Raw genomic sequence first — 21,197 nt, 5'->3', positions numbered from 1 at the left:
TCTGTTTTTGACAGATTCTGTTTTTCGTGTGTTGTTTGCTTATTTTGATGAATCTATGGCTAGTGATAGAGTTTATGAACCATAGAAAAGTTGGAATACAGTAGGTTTAACACCAATATAAATAAAGAATGATTTCATTACAGTCCTTGAAGTGGTGATTTGTTTTCTTTTACTAACGGAGCTCACGAGATTTTCTTTTAAGTTTTGTGTTGTGAAGTTTTCAAGTTTTGGGTAAAGATTTGATGGATTATGGAACAAGGAATGACAAGAGCCTAAGCTTGGGGATGCCCAAGGCACCCAAAGTTAGAATCCAAGGACAACCAAAAGCTTAAGCTTCGGGATGCCCCGGAAGGCATCCCCTCTTTCGTGTTCGTCTACCGGTAACCTTACTTGGGACTATATTTTTATTCACCACATGATATGTGTTTTGCTTGGAGCATCTTGTATGATTTGAGTCTTTTCTTGTTAGTTTATCACAATAATCCTTGCTGTACACACCTTTTGAGAGAGACACACATGATTCGCAATTTGTTAGAATGCATTATGTGCTTCACTTATATCTTTTGAGCTATATAGTTTTTGCTGTAGTGCTTCACTTATATCTTTTAGAGCACGGTGGTGGTTTTATTTTATAGAAATTATTGATCTCTCATTCTTCACTTATATTATTTTGAGAGTCTTAAACAGCATGGTATTTTTCTTTAATTGTGAAATTAATCCGAAGGTGATAGGCATCTAAGATGAGCATAATGAAAACTTCCATATTGAGTTCATTGAATATCATGAGAAGTTTGATACTTGATAAGTGTTTTGAGATATAAAGGTGGTAATATTAGAGTGTTCTAGTTGAGTAATTGTGAAATTGAGAAATACTTGTGTTAAGGTTGGCAAGTCCTGTAGCATGCACGTATGGTAAAAGTTGTGTGACAATTTTGACACATAAGGTGTTCTTTTATTGCTTTCCTTATGAGTGGCGGTCGGGGACTAGCGATGGTCTTTTCCTACCAATCTATCCCTCTAGGGGCATGCGTAGTAGTACTTTGCTTCGAGAGCTAATAAACTTTTGCAATAAGTATATGAGTTCTTTATGACTAATGTGAGTCCATGGATTATATGCTCTCTCAACCTTCCACAATTTTCTAGCCTCTACGGTACCGTGCATTGCCCTTTCTCGCCTTGAGAGTTGGTGCAAACTTCGCTGGTGCATCCAAACCCCATGATATGATACGCTCTATCACACATAAACCTCCTTATATCTTCCTCAAAACAGCCACCATACCTATCTATCATGGCATTTCCATAGCCATTCTGAGATATATTGCCATGCAACTTTCCACCATTTCGTTTATTATGACACGCTCCATCATTGTCATATTGCTTTGCATAATCATGTAGTTGACATCATATTTGTGGCAAAGCCACCATTCATAATTTTTCATACATGCCACTCTTGATTCATTGCATATCCCGGTACACCACCGGAGGCATTCACATAGAGTCATATTTTGTTCTAAGTATTGAGTTGTAATTCTTGAGTTGTAAGTAATAAAAGTGTGATGATCATCATTATTAGAGATTGTCCCATGTGAGGAAAGGATGATGGAGACTATGATTCCCCCACAAGTCGGGATGAGATTCCGGACTAAAAAAGAGGCCAAAGAAAAATAAAGAGAAGGACCAAGAAAAAATGAGAGAAAAAGAGAGAAGAGACAATGTTACTATCCCTTTCCACACTTGTGCTTCAAAGTAGCACCGTGATCTTAATGATAGAGAGTCTCCTATGTTGTCACTTTCATATACTAGTGGGAATTTTTCATTATAGAACTTGGCTTGTATATTCCAATGATGGGCTTCCTCAAAATGCCCTAGGTCTTGGTGAGCAAGCAAGTTGGATGCTCACCTACTTAGTTTCTTTTGTTGAGCTTTAATACATTTATAGCTCTAGTGCATCAGTTGCATGGCAGTCCCTACTCCTCTCATTGACATCAATTGATGGGCATCTCCATAGCCTATTGATTAGCCGTGTCAATGTGAGACTTTCTACCTTTTTGTCTTCTCATAACCCCCATCATTATACTTTATTCCACCCATAGTGCTATATCCATGGCTTGCGCTCATGTATTGCGTAAGGGTTGAAAAGGCTGAAGCGCGTTAAAAAGTATGAACCAATTGCTCAGCTTGTCATTGGGGTTATGCATGATGAGAACATTTTGTGTGACGAAATTGAAACATAGCCTAACTATATGATTTTGTAGGGATAAGCTTTCTTTGGATATGTTATTTTGATAAGACATAATTGCTTGGTTAGCATGTTTGAAGTATTATTGTTTTTATGTCAACATTAAACTTTTATGTTGAATCTTTCGGATCTAAATATTCATGCCGCAATAAAAGATTTACATTGAAAATTATGCTAAAAATCATTCCACATCAAAAATTCTGTATTTATCATTTACCTACTCGAGGACGAGCAGGAATTAAGCTTGGGGATGCTTACGTCTCCAACGTATCTATAATTTTTTATTGTTCCATGCTATTATATATTCTATTTTGGATGTTTAATGGGCTTATTTATAAACTTCTATATTATGTTTGGGAATAACCTATTAACCGGAGGCCCAGCCCAAATTGCTGTTTTTTGCCTATTTCAGTGTTTCGCAGAAAAAGAATATCAAACAGAGTCCAAATGGAATGAAACCTTCGGGAGCATGATTTTTGGAACAAACATGATCCAGAGGACTTGGAGTGGACGTCAAGCAATCAACAAGGAGGCCACGAGGCAGGGGGTGCGCCTACCCCCCTGGGCACGCCCTCCACCCTCATGGGCCCCTTGTGGCTCCACCGACCTACTTCCTCCTCCTATATATACCTACGTACCCCCAAACCATCGAGGAGCACCACAAAAACCTAATTCCACCACCGCAACCTTCTGTACCCGTGAGATCCTATCTTGGGTCCTTTTCCGGCGATCCGCTGGAGGGGGCATTGATCACGGAGGGCTTCTACATCAACATCATAGCCTCTCCGATGATGTGTGAATAGTTTACCTCAGACCTTCGGGTCCATAGTTATTAGCTAGATGACTTCTTCTCTCTCTCTCTCTGGATCTCAATACAAAGTTCTCGATTCTCTTGGAGATCTATTCGATGTAATCTTCTTTTGCGGTGTGTTTGTCGAGATCCGATGAATTGTGGGTTTATGATCAAGATTATCTATGAACAATATTTGAATCTTCTCTGAATTCTTTTATGTATGATTGGTTATCTTTTCAAGTCTCTTCGAATTATCAGTTTGGTTTGGCCTACTAGATTGATCTTTCTTGCAATGGGAGAAGTGCTTAGGTTTGGGTTCAATCTTGCGGTGCTCGATCCCAGTGACAGTAGGGGAAACGACACGTATTGTATTGCTGCCATCGAGGATAAAAATATGGGGTTTATATCATATTGCATGAGTTTATCCCTCTACATCATGTCATCTTGCTTAAAGCGTTACTCTATTCTTATGAACTTAATACTCTAGATGCATGCTGGATAGCGATCGATGTGTGGAGTAATAGTAGTAGATGCAGGCAGGAGTCGGTCTACATGATCATACCTAGATATTCTCATAACTATGCTCAATTATATCAATTGCTCGACAATAATTTTTTCACCCACCGTAATACTTATGCTATCTTGAGAGAAGCCACTAGTGAAACCTATAGCCCCCGGGTCTATTTTCCATCATATTAATCTCCCATCAACAAGCTATTTCTTGCGCCACTTATTTTGCTTTCTTTACTTTTAGTCTTTATCATAAAAATACCAAAAATATTATCTTATCTTCTCTATTAGATCTCACTTTTGCAAGTGGCCCTGAAGGGATTGACAACCCCTTTATCGCGTTGGTTGCAAGGTTCTTATTTTTTTGTGTAGGTGCAAGGGACTTGAGCATGGCCTCCTACTGGATTGATACCTTGGTTCTCAAAAACTGAGGGAAATACTTACGCTACTTTGATGTATCGCCCTTTCCTCTTCAAGGGAAAACCAACGCAGTGCTCAAGAGGTAGCAGAACGCGAGATAAAATAAATAAATAAAAATTGCAGCAAGGTAATTTCGGGGTTTTGGATTAATAGGTCGCGAAAAAATGTAAAAGACAATAAAAATAGACCGGCGAGGCAAGATATAAATAAAAGAGAGACCCCGGGGCCGTAGATTCACTAGTGCTTGCTCTGAGAAAAAAACAAACGGTGGGTAAACAAATTATTGTTGGGCGATTGATAGAACTTCAAATAATCATGACGATATATAGCCAATGATCATTATATAGGCATCATGTCCAATATTAGTAGACCAACTCCTGCCTGCATCTACTACTATTGCTCCACACATCGACAGCTATCAGCATGCACTAGTGTATTAATTCATGGAGAAACGGAGTAATGGAATAAGAACGACGACATGATGTAGACAAGATTTATTTATGTAGAAATAGACGCCACCTTGTTATCCTTAATAGCAACGATACATACATGTCGGTTCCCTTCTGTCACTGGGATCAAGCACTGCAAGATCGAATACATCACAAAGCACCTCTTCCCATGGCAAGAAAAATCGATCTAGTTGGCCTAACTAAACCAAATATTTGAAGAAGAAATACGAGGCTATAAGTAATCATGCATATAAGAGATCAAAAGACTCAAATAACTTTCATGGATAAAAACATAGATCTGATCATAAACTCAAAGTTCATTGGATCCCAACAAACACACCACAAAAAGAGTTACATCAAATAGATCTCCAAGAAACCATTGTATTGAGAATCAAGAGAGAGAGAGCAAGCCATCTAGCTACTAACTACGGACCCGTATGTCTACAAAGGACAACTCATGCATCATCGGTGAGGCACCAATGAGGATGATGAACCCCTCTGTGATGGTGTTCAGATTGGATCTATGGTTTCTGGAACTTGCGGCGACTGGAATTGATTTTCGTCGACTCCCTAGGGTTTTTGGAATATTGGGGTATTTATAGAGAAAAGAGGCGGTGCAGGAGGCCACCGAGGTGGGCACAACCCACCTGGGCGCGCTTGGGGGCCCAGGCGCCCCCTGGTGGGTTGTGCCCCCCTCGGGGCACCCCCTGGGTGCTTCTCCGGCCCATTGGGTATCTTCTAGTCCATAAAAATTCCACAAAAAGTTTCGCTCCATTTGGACTCCATTTGATATTGATTTTATACGATGTAAAAAACAAGCAAAAACAACAAATGGCACTTGGCACTATGTCAATAGGTTAGTGACACGTCTCCGTCGTATCTACTTTTCCAAACACTTTTGCCCTTGCTTTGGACTCTAACTTGCATGATTTGAATGGAACTAACCCGGACTAACACTGTTTTCAGGAGAATTTCCATGGTGTTATTTATATGCAGAAACAAAAGTTCTCGGAATGACCTGAAACTTCACAGAGATTATTTGTGGAAATAATAAAAAATACTGGCAAAATATCAAGACCAGGGGGCCACACCCTAGCCACAAGGGTGGGGGGAGCGCTTGCCCCCTGGCACGCCCCCATACCTCGTGGGCCCCCTGGAGCTCCTCCGACCTCAACTCCAACTCTATATATTCGTGTTCGGAGAGAAAAAAATCAGAAAGAAAGATTCATCGCATTTTACGATACGGAGCCGCCGCCAAGCCCTAAACTCTCTTGGGAGGGCTGTTCTGGAGTCCGTTCGGGGCTCCGGAGAGGGGAATCCATCGCCATCGTCATCATCAACCATCCTCCATCACCAATTTCATGATGCTCACCGCCGTGCGTGAGTAATTCCATCATAGGCTTACTGGACGGTGATGGGTTGGATGAGATTTATCATGTAATTGAGTTAGTTGTTAGGGTTTGATCCCTAGTTGTCACGGAAACTGATCCACGAACACCTATGGGGCCGGCGGACCGAGCCCCTTTCGGTTCAGCAGGGGGCGGAGATCACACGAAGAGCAGATCGAGGCGAAGCACACGAGCAGTTTACCCAGCTTCGGAGCTCTCCGGAGAGATAACACTCCTACTGCTGCTTGTTTGATTATCTTGTGTTCTTGCTCCAGAGAGAGAGCGTAGTGTTTTTCTGGGTTCCGAACCAGTCGAACCCCCTCTATGTTGCACATGGGCCTCCTTTTATACACTAAAGGGGTCACCGACAGGTGGCAACGCAGAGAAGGGTACAAATGTAAAAAGCAAGGTGGTTGGTACAGTTACTTGTACAGTGCACCCTACCTAACCCTGACGGCAGGGGACAAGGGCATTAAATGCGCGTCTGAGTCGCCCAAACAGTGTAGAGAAGGACCGTTAGGGGCGCCACCATTCGCCACGATGGCGATCTTGTCAGCTTCGCATGCCACTGCGCACCGCTGGCTGCACAGCCTCCCGCCACGCGTGCCTGGAGAGGCCCCCAGAGCGACACGTTGGTGGATGCGCTGGAGCGTGGGCACAGAGTGGCCGCCTGCCGCGGCAAGCGCCTTGCCGCTGCTGTTATCTTGTCGGGTCCGGAAGCTTGTCGCTCACCGGGCCTCGAGGTACCTTGGTTGGTCTTCCCGGCAAGCTCCTCTTGCCGGGGCCTTGTTGCCTTGCCGGAGCGCGTGGCGCGTCGCGGCAAGTTCCTTGGAGTGCCTTGGTTGGCCTTCCCGGCAAGCTCCTCTTGCCGGGGCCTTGTCTCCTGAGCTTAAATACTTTGTTCTTGAATGGCTCCAAGGGAACCACGGAGGATCTTGGCGTTCGCCCGGCAAGCCTTGCCGCGGGGTGCTGCAACTGCCCGTGCACAAGTTCGGGGTACTAGGGTACCCCTATTCTAGTACACCGACAGGAGCCCCCGGGCCTGGGCCAGACACGGTGCCGAGCGCTGTTGGGCCAGGCCCAAGACAGGGCACGGGCACACGCGGACTGGGCCACGCCGAATCTCGCTCCGTATCCACCGCGCTCTCCCCTAACGGCACGCGTTGAATGCGGCGTCGTGGGAGAGATCGTGGGTGGTTCTTTATTCGGAAGGGCGAAACGTCCGCCCCGTCCCTCTTTATAAGCAGAGGAAACAGGGGCAGTTCGTTCCCCCTCGCTGGTTGCTACTACTCCATCTTCACGAACCTCCGCCGCTCCCCCCCTTCTTCTCGAAGCCGAGAGAGCAGCGCTCCGCCCCCCATTGCCACCAGCATCACCAACGCCGTCGACCTCCCCCACCACCTCCGCCATGGCTCCGAAAGCCGACAAGGGAAAGGGCGTGAAGTCGGCCGAGGCGCAGCGGCTCGCGGCGCTGCGGAAGGAGCGGGCGATCTTCTCCCCCCAGCTCGGCGCGAAGGAGCTGAGGGAGTACTTCTACCTCTTTTGGGCGACGGAGACGCGGGCGCATCCGCGCACGAGGGTACTCCCGGCCGCTGCTTCGGAACTGGCTCCAAACGGGTACCCATTCTTCGCGCTGTTCTTCTATTGCGGGCTCTGCCCGCCCTTCTCGGAGTTCTTCTGCGATATCATGAACACCTACGGCCTCCGCCTCCTTGATTTCACCCCCAACGCCGTTCTGACCATGGCAGTTTTCGCACATTTGTGCGAAAACTTTGTCGGAGTCCACCCCAATGTTGCCCTTTTCCGCCACTTCTTCATGCCTCGGGTAGAGAGAGGAGAGCCGCTTGCCGGAGGGATCGCCTGGATCTCGAGAGTCGGCAAGAAGGAGGCGTACTTGGAGGGTGAGCTCCGCAGCAAGTGGGAGGAGTGGAGAGCGGAGTGGTGCTGGATCGTCGAGGAGAATCCGCAGCCCTTCACCGCCGTGCGCCAAGCTCCAATAGTGCGCGGCAATGACTGGAGCAACGTGGCCCCGGAAGACGAGAGGCTGAAGATCGCCATTACTAGGATCCTTCGCCTCAGGCTTGCCGGGCTCACTGTAGGCGCTGTAGGCGCAGATTTCCTCCGCCGCCGCATCGCCCCCCTGCAGGAGAGGGGGAGGCCCGCCTGGGAATTCAAGAACTCGGCGGACATCATGAGGCTGCGGCCGGGCCTCAACTACAACTTCACCGTCTTGGAGCTGGATGCAATGCTCCTGGAGTTGTTCAAACGCGATCCCCAGCACCCATTCACGCTGGCGAGGGGCGTCGTTCCATTGTGCAATAATTCTTCGCTTGACCGGATCCGCGCCATGATGCCGTTGTGCGATTCACACGGAATCGTTCCAACTTGGCAAGAGCCTGCGGATGACGTCGTGCAAGCGTTCTTCGACAACTTGGAAGAAGTGCCGGTCCGCGCTGACGAGCAGAAGAGCCTCACCCGTGACACCACCGACGAGGAGCTGCAGCGCATCGCCACTAGGGCGGAAGAGGTTGCGGCCGCAGCTGCCGCGGGCGCGTTCGGGTTCACTGTGGAGGAGGCGGAGGCGGCAGAGGCGGCAAACCTCGCCGAGCGCGCGGAGTTCATTGGCGAGGAAGAGCCTGCCGGCTCTGAAGCTGAGCCGAGCGAGGCCGGCGAGGAAGAGCCCGAGCCTTCAGAAAGCTTGCCGCAGGCGGAGCCCCCGGCCCCGCCAAGAAGGCGTCTTCGCAGGGCCGCGGACGTAGCGGGGCGGCAGCCGGGTCAACAGCCGCCGAGCCGTGCGACACGCTCTACCGCGGCAAGCAATGTTGCCGCGGGAGCGCCTCACGCAGCAGCGGCAACTGGAGCGGGATCTTCCCGGGCCACCGCCACCGCCCCCGCCAAGCGGGCAAGGGATCCTACTCCTCCGCCTCGCCGCACCGGAGGGGAGCCGGACTTCGATCTTTCCGCGCTCAGCTCCGACGAGGAGGAAGAAGAGTAAGTTTCTTTGGTGCTCTTGTAGTTCTTCAATCTTGCTGTTTTTATCTTGTATCTGACTTGCTTCAATCTGAACTCCTTTCTTTTCAGGACGCTGGCCCAGAGAGCGGCGAAGAGGGCCAAGGCCGCGGTGATTGTCATCGAAGATGACCCCACCGTGTCAGCAGGGGGTGGGTCCGAGACCACCTTGACGGACCCGGCAACCACTCCTCAAAGCAGCCCCCAGCGCAGCCCCCAGCGTAAGTTCATAGTTAGCTTTCTGCTGTCAGGCGCGCATGAGTGCTTTTTCCTTTGTTGATATCTTGCTTGTTGATTTGTGTAGGAGCAGAGCAGCCATATCAGGAGCGCCCGGAAGCTGGTCCCGAAGTGCCATCTGCTTCGACTACGCCGCCAAGGGAGGAGTCCCCGGCAAGGGAGCGCTCTCCGGCAAGGGAGAACTCTCCGGCAAGGGGCAGTTCTCCAGCAAGGGACAGCACCGTCGATCCTGCGGCGGCCGAGACCGCAACTGCAGATCTTGGCACAGGTAATTCACTTGTCCAAAAACTTTCCCTTGGGTTCTTCTTCTTCTGATTTTCTTCTCTTGGATTTTTGATTGATTTTTCTCCCTTCTTCGTTCTTCAGACCCATCTGCTGCTGAGCCAATGGAGACAGAGGGCGCCGGCGAGGAAGGCGCGCATGGCAGCACTGACGACGCCGCCGCCAACGAAGAAGGGGCCGGTGCTGATGAGACCGCCGGCGAGGAGGCCGCCAAGGCTGCCGCCGCAGAAGCCGGCGAGGGGTCGGGCGATCGCACTGACGACCCTGAGGCCGCAGGAGCGCCAGGCGCTGCGCCGACCGCCGATCCCTCTGCCGCTGCTGCGGAGCCGGGCTCCGAGGAGCCCCAGCCCGGCGCCTACTTGAAGGCCGGCGACGATATCTTCATCAAGCTACCCTGGGCGTCGAGCTCCAGGGCGCCGGTCGAGGGGGAAACTTTCGATGAGGAGGTGCTCGCCTCCGCTGGACTGTCGTTGGTCGACGCGCCCAGCAGCAGCAGTGGCGAGCCTGAGGAGGAGCAGCTGCTGCGGAAGCTGCTGTCACTCTACCGCGCACGGCAAGCCAAGCTGGCTTCCCGGGAAGCGCTTGTCGCGAAGGCGGGAGTTGATATGGAGAAGCGCGCGGAGGAGCTCCGGGGCCACAATCAAGAAGCTCTCCGGTCCCTGGCACAGGAGCGGGAGCGACTCGCCGAGGAGCGCACGGCCTTCCTTCTCGAGAAGGCCGAAGCTGAGGAGGAACAAAGGCTGGCCGCCGAGAAGCAGTCCGCGCGAGAAGGCGAATTGGTGCAGCGGAAGGCCAACCTCGACAGCTACGAGGAGGAGCTCGCCGAGCGCGAGCAAGCACTTGGCGGGGCGCTCAAGGAAGCAAAGGACGCTGCCGCAACCGCAGAGGCCGCCAAGAAAGAGCTGGAGGAGAAGGTGGCGCAGCTGGAGGCCAACATCGGGAAGAGCGGCGAGGAGCTTGCCGCGCTCAAGCGTGAGCGTGAGAAGGATGCTGCCGCCCACGGTGAGCTGCAAGGTCTTCTCGCTGAGAGGGGCAAGGAGCTCAGCGCCGCCAAGGATTCCAATGCAGACCTGGAGTTGAAGCTGGCCACGCTGACGCAGACGCTGGACGACGCCAAGGAGCGGGAGAAGACCTTGTCGGAGAAGGTCAAGGCTGACAAGGCGCTGCTGGAGAGCATCGCAGTTACCCAGAACTCATTCAGAGATACTGTGGAGCACTGGACCGAGGGTCTGGTGAATATTGCCGCAGTCATCGACGAGGAGCTGGCGCAGCTGGGGATGGAGGACTTTGGGTATCCCTCCGACGAGAATCTCCAACCCAGCGCCAAGCTCAGCCTGTTCTTCAAGGGCGTGGCGACGGCACTCCAGCGGCTCCGGGAGAGGATCCCAAAGCAGCTGGCCGACGAGTCGCGCAGAATCTGCGCCGGGGTTCTCCAGAAGGTGCTGATGAAGGTGGCCTTCCGCAATCCAGGCCTCAGCTTCACCAACGTCCTCAAGTCCTTGCCGCCAGACGCCGATCGGGACGCACTCAAGGCCCTTGTCGCACCCATTGTGGACAAGGTGAGCGAGATCAAGAGGGTTGAGGGCGATCGCGTAGACTAGGCCGCCCATTTCTTCTTTTCCCTTGTCGCTGCTAATCATGTTATGAAAACAGTCTGTTAGAGCTGCGACAAGTTATCTTGTAATATAACTTTATTTCTGTTATCAATTGCTATGTTATTTCCTCTACTAGATTCCTTCCTTTGTATGTTTTTACCCTACGCTTCTAGGGAACTTGTCGGCGCAGGCACCCGAGCCGCGAGCGCTGAGTGCGGAACGTCAGCAGCCTGCTGGCGGCGCTGCTTCCGACAAGAAACCTTGTCGCGACTAGATGCAGCACACTTAAGTTGTTGAGCGGACTCGAAACAAAGTAAGGGCGCAACTAGCCACGAGTTGGTTCCTCCGCGCACAGGTTTTCCATACAAAGCAGGGTCGTTCGAGGAAGATAACTCAAAAATTTAAAAACTGATTGCTCAAACTTTGGCAACTTAGCTTTTCTGTCGTTTGCTTCCCGGCAAGGCAAAACTTTGCTTGAACGACGCCTGGTCCATACCACAATCTTCTCCTTCCCCCCGGCAAACTTGTGTGCGAGGGAACCTTCTTTTCCTTTGTTGAGAAAAAAAGATAGAAGAGAAAATAATGATATGGAGCCCTTCGGCTCGTTATTGCTTACCGGATGTAGGTGCTGCACAAAGTGTCAGATAACGCATGCAAGAAAGAAACTAATGCATGAAATGGACAAGTTGTGCGGAGCACATGGGGTTTTATTTATGCACGGGATCTGCGCCCGGCTTTGTACAAAGGATTACATGCAACAGCGGCAAGACTTGTACAAAAGGTGGTTGCCGGAACGGGTTCCGGCAACCGCGCCCTACGGGAAAAACTTACGAAGATGTTCTATGTTCCAGGAGTTGCTCACCGGAATGCCATCTTCGGTCTCAAGGCGGACAGCGCCGGGCCTTGTGACTCGTTTCACCCGATAAGGGCCTTCCCACTTCGGCGTCAACTTGTTGGAATTCTTGGCGGACTGAACGCGCCGAAGAACAAGGTCGCCTTCCTCGAAGCTTCTGGCCTTAACTTTGCGGCTATGGTAGCGGCGCAAAGCTTGCTGGTATCGAGCAGCTCGTACAGCAGCCTGAAGACGATCTTCCTCAAGGAGCAGCGCGTCGTCTTGTCGCAGCTGTTCTTGCTCAAGCTCATCATAAGCGAGCACTCGAGGCGATCCGTATACGAGTTCCGTGGGGAGAACTGCCTCTGCTCCATAGACTAGAGCGAAAGGCGTCTGGCCAGTGGCTCGATTTGGCGTCGTTCTGATCGACCAAAGAACCACCGGCAGCTCCTCGATCCAGTTTCTTCCGCACTTGCGCAGCCTGTCGAAAGTTCTGGTCTTGAGCCCGCGCAGCACTTCAGCATTTGCCCTCTCTGCTTGACCGTTGCTTCTCGGATGAGCAACAGAAGCGAAGCAGACCTTGGCGCCAAGGTCTTGGACGTACTGCATGAAGGTGCGGCTCGTGAATTGCGTGCCGTTGTCGGTGATGATCCTGTTAGGGATCCCGAAACGGCAAACAATTGACCTGAAGAACTTGACTGCTGACTGTGCTGTCACCTTCCTCACTGGCTGCACTTCCGGCCACTTTGTGAACTTGTCGATTGCGACGTACAAGTACTCAAAGCCCCCGACAGCTCGGGGGAAAGGGCCGAGGATATCGAGCCCCCAGACCGAAAATGGCCAGGATAAAGGGATCGTCTGGAGAGCTTGAGCTGGCTGGTGTATCTGTTTGGAGTGGAACTGGCACGCTTCACACTTGGTTACTTGTGTAGTTGCATCCTGGAGGGCTGTCGGCCAAAAGAAACCTTGCCGGAAAGCTTTGCCGGCAAGTGCTCTTGCGCCAATGTGGTGGCCACATATGCCTCCATGTATCTCTGCCAACAGCTTTTGTCCATCTTCCCGGCAAATACACTTCAATTTCACACCGTTGAGTCTTCTTCTGTACAGTATGCTATCGACAAACTGGTACATACTTGACTGCCGGGCTACTTTTTCCGCTTCTTCTTGCTCTTCGGGAAGTTCTCCTGTCTGAAGGAAATGGACAATCTGCTGTGCCCATGCTGGAGCTTGTGGCTCGACAACAAGGACTAAAGGCACATCTGCTGCTGCGGGAACATCCGCTTCTACGGCAAGGACTTGCGGCCCTGCCGGAGCTTGATGTTCCCCGGCAAGCTTGCCGGAGCAAAACTTGTCGGGAGCGTCTGCTTCAACGGAACAAACCATAAGGCTTGCCGGAGCAGACTGCCCCTCAGCATCCTTGGTGTTGATCTTGGGGACTTTCTTGGCGGCGGCTTCGGGGAGCTCTGCCGGAAAGTAGTCACCAGAAACCAACTTCCTCTTCTTGCTTTGTCCAGTTGATGGTGTTACGGATGGTTGAGTCAACTTGAGCACAAAGATCCCTGGTTCCACAGGTAACTTTAGTGCGGCGCACTTTGACAGGCCATCAGCAATGTCATTCTGAGCTCTTGGGATATGCTCCATCTGTAGGCCGTCAAAGTGCTCTTCTAGCTTCCTCACTTCATCAACATATGCTTCCATCAATGGACTCTGGTAGTTCTTGTTCACTTGGCGGACGACAAGCTGTGAGTCACCCCTGACAATGAGCTTCTTGATCCCAAGGTCTGCTGCGATTCTGAGACCGGCAAGCAATCCTTCATACTCTGCAGTATTGTTGGTTGCTTGCTCCTTGGGAAAGTGCATCTGGACTACGTACTTGAGGTGCTCTCCGGTGGGCGCGACAAGCAGCACGCCCGCACCGGCGCCTTGCAGCGAGAAGGCACCATCAAAGTACATCAGCCACTCTTTGCTTGCCTCTTTGACGGGGATGCTCGTCTCTGGAATTTCTTCATCTGGTGTTGGCGTCCATTCTGCTATGAACTCTGCCAATGCTCTGCTTTGGATAGTTGAAGTGCTCTCAAACTTGAGGCCAAAGCTTGACAGTTCCAGCGCCCACTCGACAATCCTGCCTGTCGCTTCTGGATTTTGCAGTATCCTCTTCAGCGGAAAGCGAGTGACGACTGTGATCTCATGTGCTTGGAAGTAATGGCGCAGCTTTCTCGAGGCCATGAGGAGGCCGAAAAGCAACTTCTGCACACCAGAGTACCTTGATCTAGCCCCCTGTAGAAGGGAACTGACAAAGTAAACTGGACGCTGCACCATTCTCTTCTGCATCTTATCATGCTCCTGCGCAGATCCATCTCTGTCGGGACCAGAGCTTGTCGGCGAAGCCCCCTGCTTGTCGCTGGATGCATCTGCCGTGGTTGCTGGCTCATCATCTGCCTCCCTCTCCGCCACTAACGCAGCACTAACCACTTGATTGGTTGCCGCTATATACAGCAGCAACTTCTCTTGCGGCTTAGGTGCGACAAGTGTTGGAGTGGAGGACAGGTATCTCTTCAAGTCCTGCAGCGCAGCCTCCGCCTCCGGAGTCCATTTTATTGGACCTGCCTTTTTCAAAATTTTGAAAAATGGCAGGGCGCGCTCAGCAGATCTAGAGATAAACCTGCTGAGAGCAGCCACGCAACCGGCAAGCCTTCGTACATCCTTGACGCGCTTTGGTGCTTCGATCTGCTCAATGGCCTTGATCTTGTCGGGATTGGCTTCAATTCCCCGCTGAGACACGAAGAACCCGAGAAGCTTGCCGGAAGGGACTCCAAACACGCACTTCTCGGGGTTAAGCTTGAGGTTGATCTTGCGCAGATTTGCAAATGTCTCGTCTAAATCTTGAATCAGGGTCGCCCTGTTCTTGCTCTTGACCACTATGTCATCCATGTAGGCTTCCACATTTCTGTGCATCTGCGGCTCAAAAGCGTGGTGGACTACCCTTGCGAATGTTGAACCAGCATTCTTCAAACCGAAAGGCATCCGTACGAAGCAGTACGTGCCACACGGGGTGATAAATGCGGTTTTCTCTTCATCCTCTTCTGCCATGAAGATCTGATGGTATCCTGAGTATGCATCAAGAAATGAAAGCAAATCACATCCGGCTGTGGAGTCAACAATCTGGTCAATGCGCGGCAAGGGAAATGGGTCTTTGGGACAAGCTTTATTAACATCAGTGAAGTCAATACAAAGCCTCCATTTCCCGTTAGCCTTGCGCACGACAACAGGATTGGCCAACCACGTGGGATGGAGCACTCCTCTGACAAGGCCTGCTGCTTCCAACTTCTTGATTTCTTCTGCGATGAATTCTTGGCGCTCCACTGCCTGTTTCCTGACTTTCTGCTTGACGGGCCGCGCATGAGGACAGACGGCAAGGTGGTGCTCAATTACTTTCCTGGGAACACCGGGGATATCAGACGGTTGCCACGCAAACACGTCGACATTCGCCCGCAGGAAAGCAACGAGCGCGCTTTCCTATTTGGGGTCAAGAGTGGCGCTGATGGTGAAGGTACCACCAGTGCCGTCCTCCTTGGCGGACACCTTCTTGGTCTCAGGTGGAGCTGCCATTGCCTTCTTACACTTGCCGGTGGAGCTCGATGGTGCGTCCTCGACGGTAGCGCAGCACTCCGAAGAGGTGCGCTTGCCGGAGTGGGCATCAGAGCTCTTGCCGGACTTGGTCTTCTTCTTCCCCCCGGGAGCTTCAGCGGCAAGTGTCTTGCGTTCTGCTGCGGCTGCTGCTTCCCGGTAGATCTTGTCGGCACAGATAAGAGCATCCTTCTTGTCGCCAGGGACAGAGATGACACTTATCGGGCCTGGCATTTTCAGTACGTTGTACGCATAGTGAGAGGCTGCCATGAACTTGGCGAGTGCCGGACGGCCAAGGATTCCATTGTAAGGTAATGGAAAGTCAGCAACATCAAACGTGACCCTCTCAGTCCTGAAGTTCAGCTCGCTGCCAAATGTTACCGGCAACGTGATCTTTCCCTTCGGCTTGCTCCTTCCCGGGTTGATTCCTTGAAATGTACCGGTCTCTTCGAGCTCGCTGTCAGGGATCTGGAGTTTCTGGAGCACCGCGGAGGAGATCAGGTTCAAGCCGGCCCCGCCGTCAACTAGCATCTTAGTGACCTTGAGGTTGCGGATTGTTGGTGAAACCAACATCGGCAAGCACCCGACCGCAGTTATGCGATCAGGGTGGTCCTCAATATCAAAGATGATAGGCGTGCTGGACCATTTCAGAGGCTTGCGTGACTCGACGGGTGGTTCTGCTGCATTAACTTCCCGCACCCACTGCTTGAGCTGACGGTGCGAGGTATGCAGAGAAGCACCACCGTCAACGCACAGGACCTCTGTGGCTTTCTGGAACTCCTGCTCATCAGTCTCCTCATCATCCATGTCTTCATCGTCGTCGTCATCTTCATCCTTGTCGCGGCCGCGAGGAGGTCTGTCTCCTTGCCGCTGCTTGGCCTTGCCGCGGCGTCCTCCTCGGCCGGGACGTTTCTTGCCGGATCCCCCAGCACCTTCCTGGGCCTTCTCCTTGTCGCGCCGCTCGTATTCAGCTTTCTGTTGCTCAACAAGCTGCTCGACTTTCTTGCAGCTCTGGAGATCATGGCCCTTGGTGCGGTGGATCTTGCAATACTGCTTGTTGGTGCCGTCCTGCTTGTCGGCGACCGCCACCTCCGCGGCAACCTCCTTGCCGGAGTCACCAGCTTTGGCTTTCTTGGCGCCACCACCGTTGCCGGACTGCTCAACAACTAGCACCTCTTTGCCTTTCCTCTTCCTGTTGTTCCGCCGCCGGTTTTTCCTTGCCGGGGCAGCATCTTCACTGTCAGATCCTCCCGCTCCTACATTCTCTCCGGGGAGTCTCCTCCCTTCCTCAGCACGTGCACACTTGTCGGCCAGTGCATATAACTCACTGACGTCCCTGATCTTGCACATCGCCATTTCCTCCCGCATCCTGCGGTTTCGCACGTTCTGATGGAACGCGCTGATCACCGCGGCAGGGTGGACGTCTGGGATGTTGTGCTGCACACTGCTGAATCTCTGAATGTACTTGCGCAGGGGCTCTCCTTCCTTCTGGGCGAGCAGATGAAGATCACTCTCCTGGCCATGAGGCTTGTGTCCGCCTGTGAAGGCGCCGACAAACTGATGGCACAGATCAGCCCAAGAGGATATGGAGTTGTCCGGCAAGTGCATGAGCCAGGATCTGACGTTGGGCTTGAGCACCAGCGGGAAGTAGTTGGCAAGGATCTTGTCATCCCGTCCCCCGGCAGCCTGCACCGCAATGGTGTAGATGCTGAGGAACTCCGACGGATGCGTCTTGCCGTCGTACTTCTCCGGTACGTCTGGCTTGAAGTTCTTCGTGCTGGGCCACTGGACTTGCCGCAGCTCACGAGTGAACGCAGGGCAACCTACCGCGTACGGCAGATCGCCTGGTTCCCCTGGCGCATGCATGTCAACAGAGGGCCCAGCGCGCTTGTCGGATTGACGTCGCGCTTCTCTTCGGCGCTCGATGCGAGTTCGAGCGTCTTCTTGTTGTCGATCATGAAGAACTTGGCGCTGATCGCGACGAGCTCGTGGATCCGACGATGCGGTGGAGTCGCTGTCGAGGTGGATCCGGCGAGTCGGCGATCTTGGCCTTCGGGGTGGTGATTGCATGGTAGTTGCACCTCCACCCGTTTCGTCGCCACCGGCTCGCGCCCGGCAACCCTGCCGCGGCGGCGACGCGCTCGGCCGCCGTGGAGTGTCGCCGTTGGCGTAGCCGATGAGACTCTGAATGGTGGCCCTCCATTCGTCGATCTTGTCCGACGTCGGAGGGTAATCTAGGAGCAGTTGAGCTCGCGCCAAAGCTTCTGCTGGAGTGGTGGGTGGCAGTGGCGGACGGCGCGAGGAGCGGGACGTGCTCGGACTTCTAACTATGTTAGAAGGAGCAGTATCCCGTCCAGGCGACCGTGCCCCGCTCGTGCCAGCACGCTGGCGTGCATGCTGGTCTTGAGCGCCCCGAGATCCACCAGCTTGGTCTTGGCCTATCATGCGTATGGCACTGCGAGTGCCATGACGCTGTTGGTCTTGCGCCTCCTGAGAGTGGCGCGGAACATGTACAGTCGCCGAGGTTTGTGCAGCCTTGTCCTTGGACCTGGCAGCATCATAAGCTTCCTCGTCGACGTCCATTCTTCCGCCGGCGTCCATTCCACCACCCGTTTGCTCCAACGGTGGCGGAAGTGACGTGGACGGAGCGGCTGCCGCCGAAGTCTTCTTCTTCGGTGGCATGTTGATGAAGGGAATGAAGATCTAGCTCGTGTGAACGCCGGATTAGGTTCACACAATCTCGACGCCCCCTACCTGGCACGCCAAAGATGTCGGGGAAACTAATCCACGAACACCTATGGGGCCGGCGGACCGAGCCCCTTTCGGTTCGGCGGGGGGCGGAGATCACACGAAGAGCAGATCGAGGCGAAGCACACGAGCAGTTTACCCAGCTTCGGAGCTCTCCGGAGAGATAACACTCCTACTGCTGCTTGTTTGATTATCTTGTGTTCTTGCTCCAGAGAGAGAGCGTAGTGTTTTCCTGGGTTCCGAACCAGTCGAACCCCCCTCTACGTTGCGCATGGGCCTCCTTTTATACGCTAAAGGGGTCACCGACAGGTGGCAATGCAGAGAAGGGTACAAATGTAAAAAGCGAGGTGGTTGGTACAGTTACTTGTACAGTGCACCCTACCTAACCCTGACGGCAGGGGACAAGGGCATTAAATGCCCGTCTGAGTCGCCCAAACAGTGCAGAAAAGGACCGTTAGGGGCGCCACCGTTCGCCACGATGGCGATCTTGTCAGCTTCGCATGCCACTGCGCACCGCTGGCTGCACAGCCTCCCGCCACGCGCGCCTGGAGAGGCCCCCAGAGCGACACGTTGGTGGATGCGCTGGAGCGTGGGCACAGAGTGGCCGCCTGCCGCGGCAAGCGCCTTGCCGCTGCTGTTATCTTGTCGGGTCCGGAAGCTTGTCGCTCACCGGGCCTCAAGGTACCTTGGTTGGTCTTCCCGGCAAGCTCCTCTTGCCGGGGCCTTGTTGCCTTGCTGGAGCGCGTGGCGCGTCGCGGCAAGTTCCTTGGAGTGCCTTGGTTGGCCTTCCCGGCAAGCTCCTCTTGCCGGGGCCTTGTCTCCTGAGCTTAAATACTTTGTTCTTGAATGGCTCCAAGGGAACCACGGAGGATCTTGGCGTTCGCCCGGCAAGCCTTGCCGCGGGGTGCTGCAACTGCCTGTGCACAAGTTCGGGGTACTAGGGTACCCCTATTCTAGTACACCGACACTAGTATCCATTATGTTCTGAGATTGATGTTGCTATGACTTTGCTATGCTTAATGCTTGGCACTAGGGCCCGAGTGCCATGATTTCAGATCTAAACCTATTATGTTTTCATGAATATATGTGAGTTCTTGATCCTATCTTGCAAGTCTATAGTCACCTACTATGTGTTATGATCCGGCAACCCCGAAGTGACAATAATCAAGACCACTTTCGGTGACGACCGTAGTTTGAGGAGTTCATGTATTCACTATGTGTTAATGCTTTGGTCTGGTACTCTATTGAAAGGAGGCCTTAATATCCCTTAGTTTCCACTAGGACCCCACTGCCACGGGAGGGTAGGACAAAAGATGTCATGCAAGTTCTTTTCCATAAGCACGTATGACTATATTCGGAATACATGCCTACATTACATTGATGAATTGGAGCTAGTTCTGTGTCACCCTAGGTTATGAGTGTTACATGATGAACCACATCCGACATAATTCTCTATCACCGATCCATTGCCTACGAGCTTTTCATATATTGTTCTTCGCTTATTTACTTTTTCGTTGCTATTGTTACAATCACTACAAAAATACCAAAAATATTACTTTTGCTACCATTACTTTTGCTACCGTTACCACTACTATCATATTACTTTGCTACTAAATACTTTGCTGTAGGTATTAAGTTTCCATGTGTGGTTGAATTGACAACTCATCTGCTAATACTTGAGAATATTCTTTGGCTCCCCTTGTGTCGAATCAATAAATTTGGGTTGAATACTCTACCCTCGAAAACTGTTGTGATCCCCTATACTTAAGGGTTATCAAGACTATTTTCTGCCGCCGATGCCAGGGAGTATAGCTCTATTCTTTGAGTCACTTGGGATTTATATCTGCTTATCATTATGAAGAACTTGAGAGATCCAAAAACCATGATTTACCCCTCAACTACGAGGGGAGGTAAGGAACTGCCATCTAGCTCTGCACTTGTTTCACCGTCTGTTTTGAGTAAGCTTGTGACACCTAAACTTGCTTCTTCTATTGATTCTGATATGTCGCATATTATTGATGATGCCACTTCTACTATGCATGATACTTATGATGAAACTACTTCTATGCTTGATACAACTGTGCCACTTGGTGAATTTCTTGATGAACAACTTGATAGGGCTAGAGAGAATAAAATTATTGAAACTGATAAACTGATGAAAGTGATTATGAAGGCTCTCCTAATAAATATGAACTACCTATTGTGCCTGAGGACTATGTTATGGATGAAGAAACTAAAAGAGACTTTCTTGCTTGCAATGATAGAAGTGATCTTAAGAAATTATTAGCTAAGCTTAAACAAAAAACTCTGAATGCTAGACTAAAATATGATCCTTCTTATGCTACCTCACCTTTCTTTGTTACTGATAAGGATTATGAATTCTCTATTGATCCCGATATAATTACTTTGGTTGAATCTGATCCTTTTTATGGCTATGAATCTGAAACTGTTGTGGCACATCTTACTAGATTAAATTATATAGCCACCCTATTCACTAATGATGAGAGAACTCGCTACTTTTATATTCTTAAAATATTTCCGTTCTCATTCAAGGGTGATGCTAAGATATGGTTTAATTCTCTTGATCCTGGTTGTGTGCATAGTCCCCAGGATATGATTTATTACTTCTCTGCTAAATATCTCCCTGCTCATAAGAAACAAGCTGCCTTAAGGGATATATATATAATTTTGTGCAAATTTAAGAAGAGAGTCACCTACAAGCTTGGGGGAGGCTTCTCCAATTACTTAATGCTTTGCCTGATCACCCTCTTAAGAAAAATGAAATACTTGATATCTTTTATAATGGACTAACCGATGCTTCCAGAGATTACCTGGATAGTTGTGCTGGTTCTCTTTTCAGGGAAAGAACACCGTATGAAGCTGAAATTCTATTGAATAATATGTTGACAAATGAAAATAATTGGACACTTCCTGAGCCAACTCCTGAGCCTATTCCTAAACCAACTCCGAAGAAAAGGGGTGTTCTATTTCTCAGTCTTGAAAATATGCAAGAGGCCTAGAAATCCATGAAAGAAAAGGGTATTAAAGCTGAAGATGTGAAGAATTTA

This window comes from Triticum aestivum, chromosome 1A (genome assembly GCF_018294505.1).
Source record: "Triticum aestivum cultivar Chinese Spring chromosome 1A, IWGSC CS RefSeq v2.1, whole genome shotgun sequence".
NCBI lineage: Eukaryota > Viridiplantae > Streptophyta > Magnoliopsida > Poales > Poaceae > Triticum > Triticum aestivum.
The sequence above is the reverse complement of the archived record's forward strand: the minus strand, read 5'-3'. Positions refer to the sequence as shown.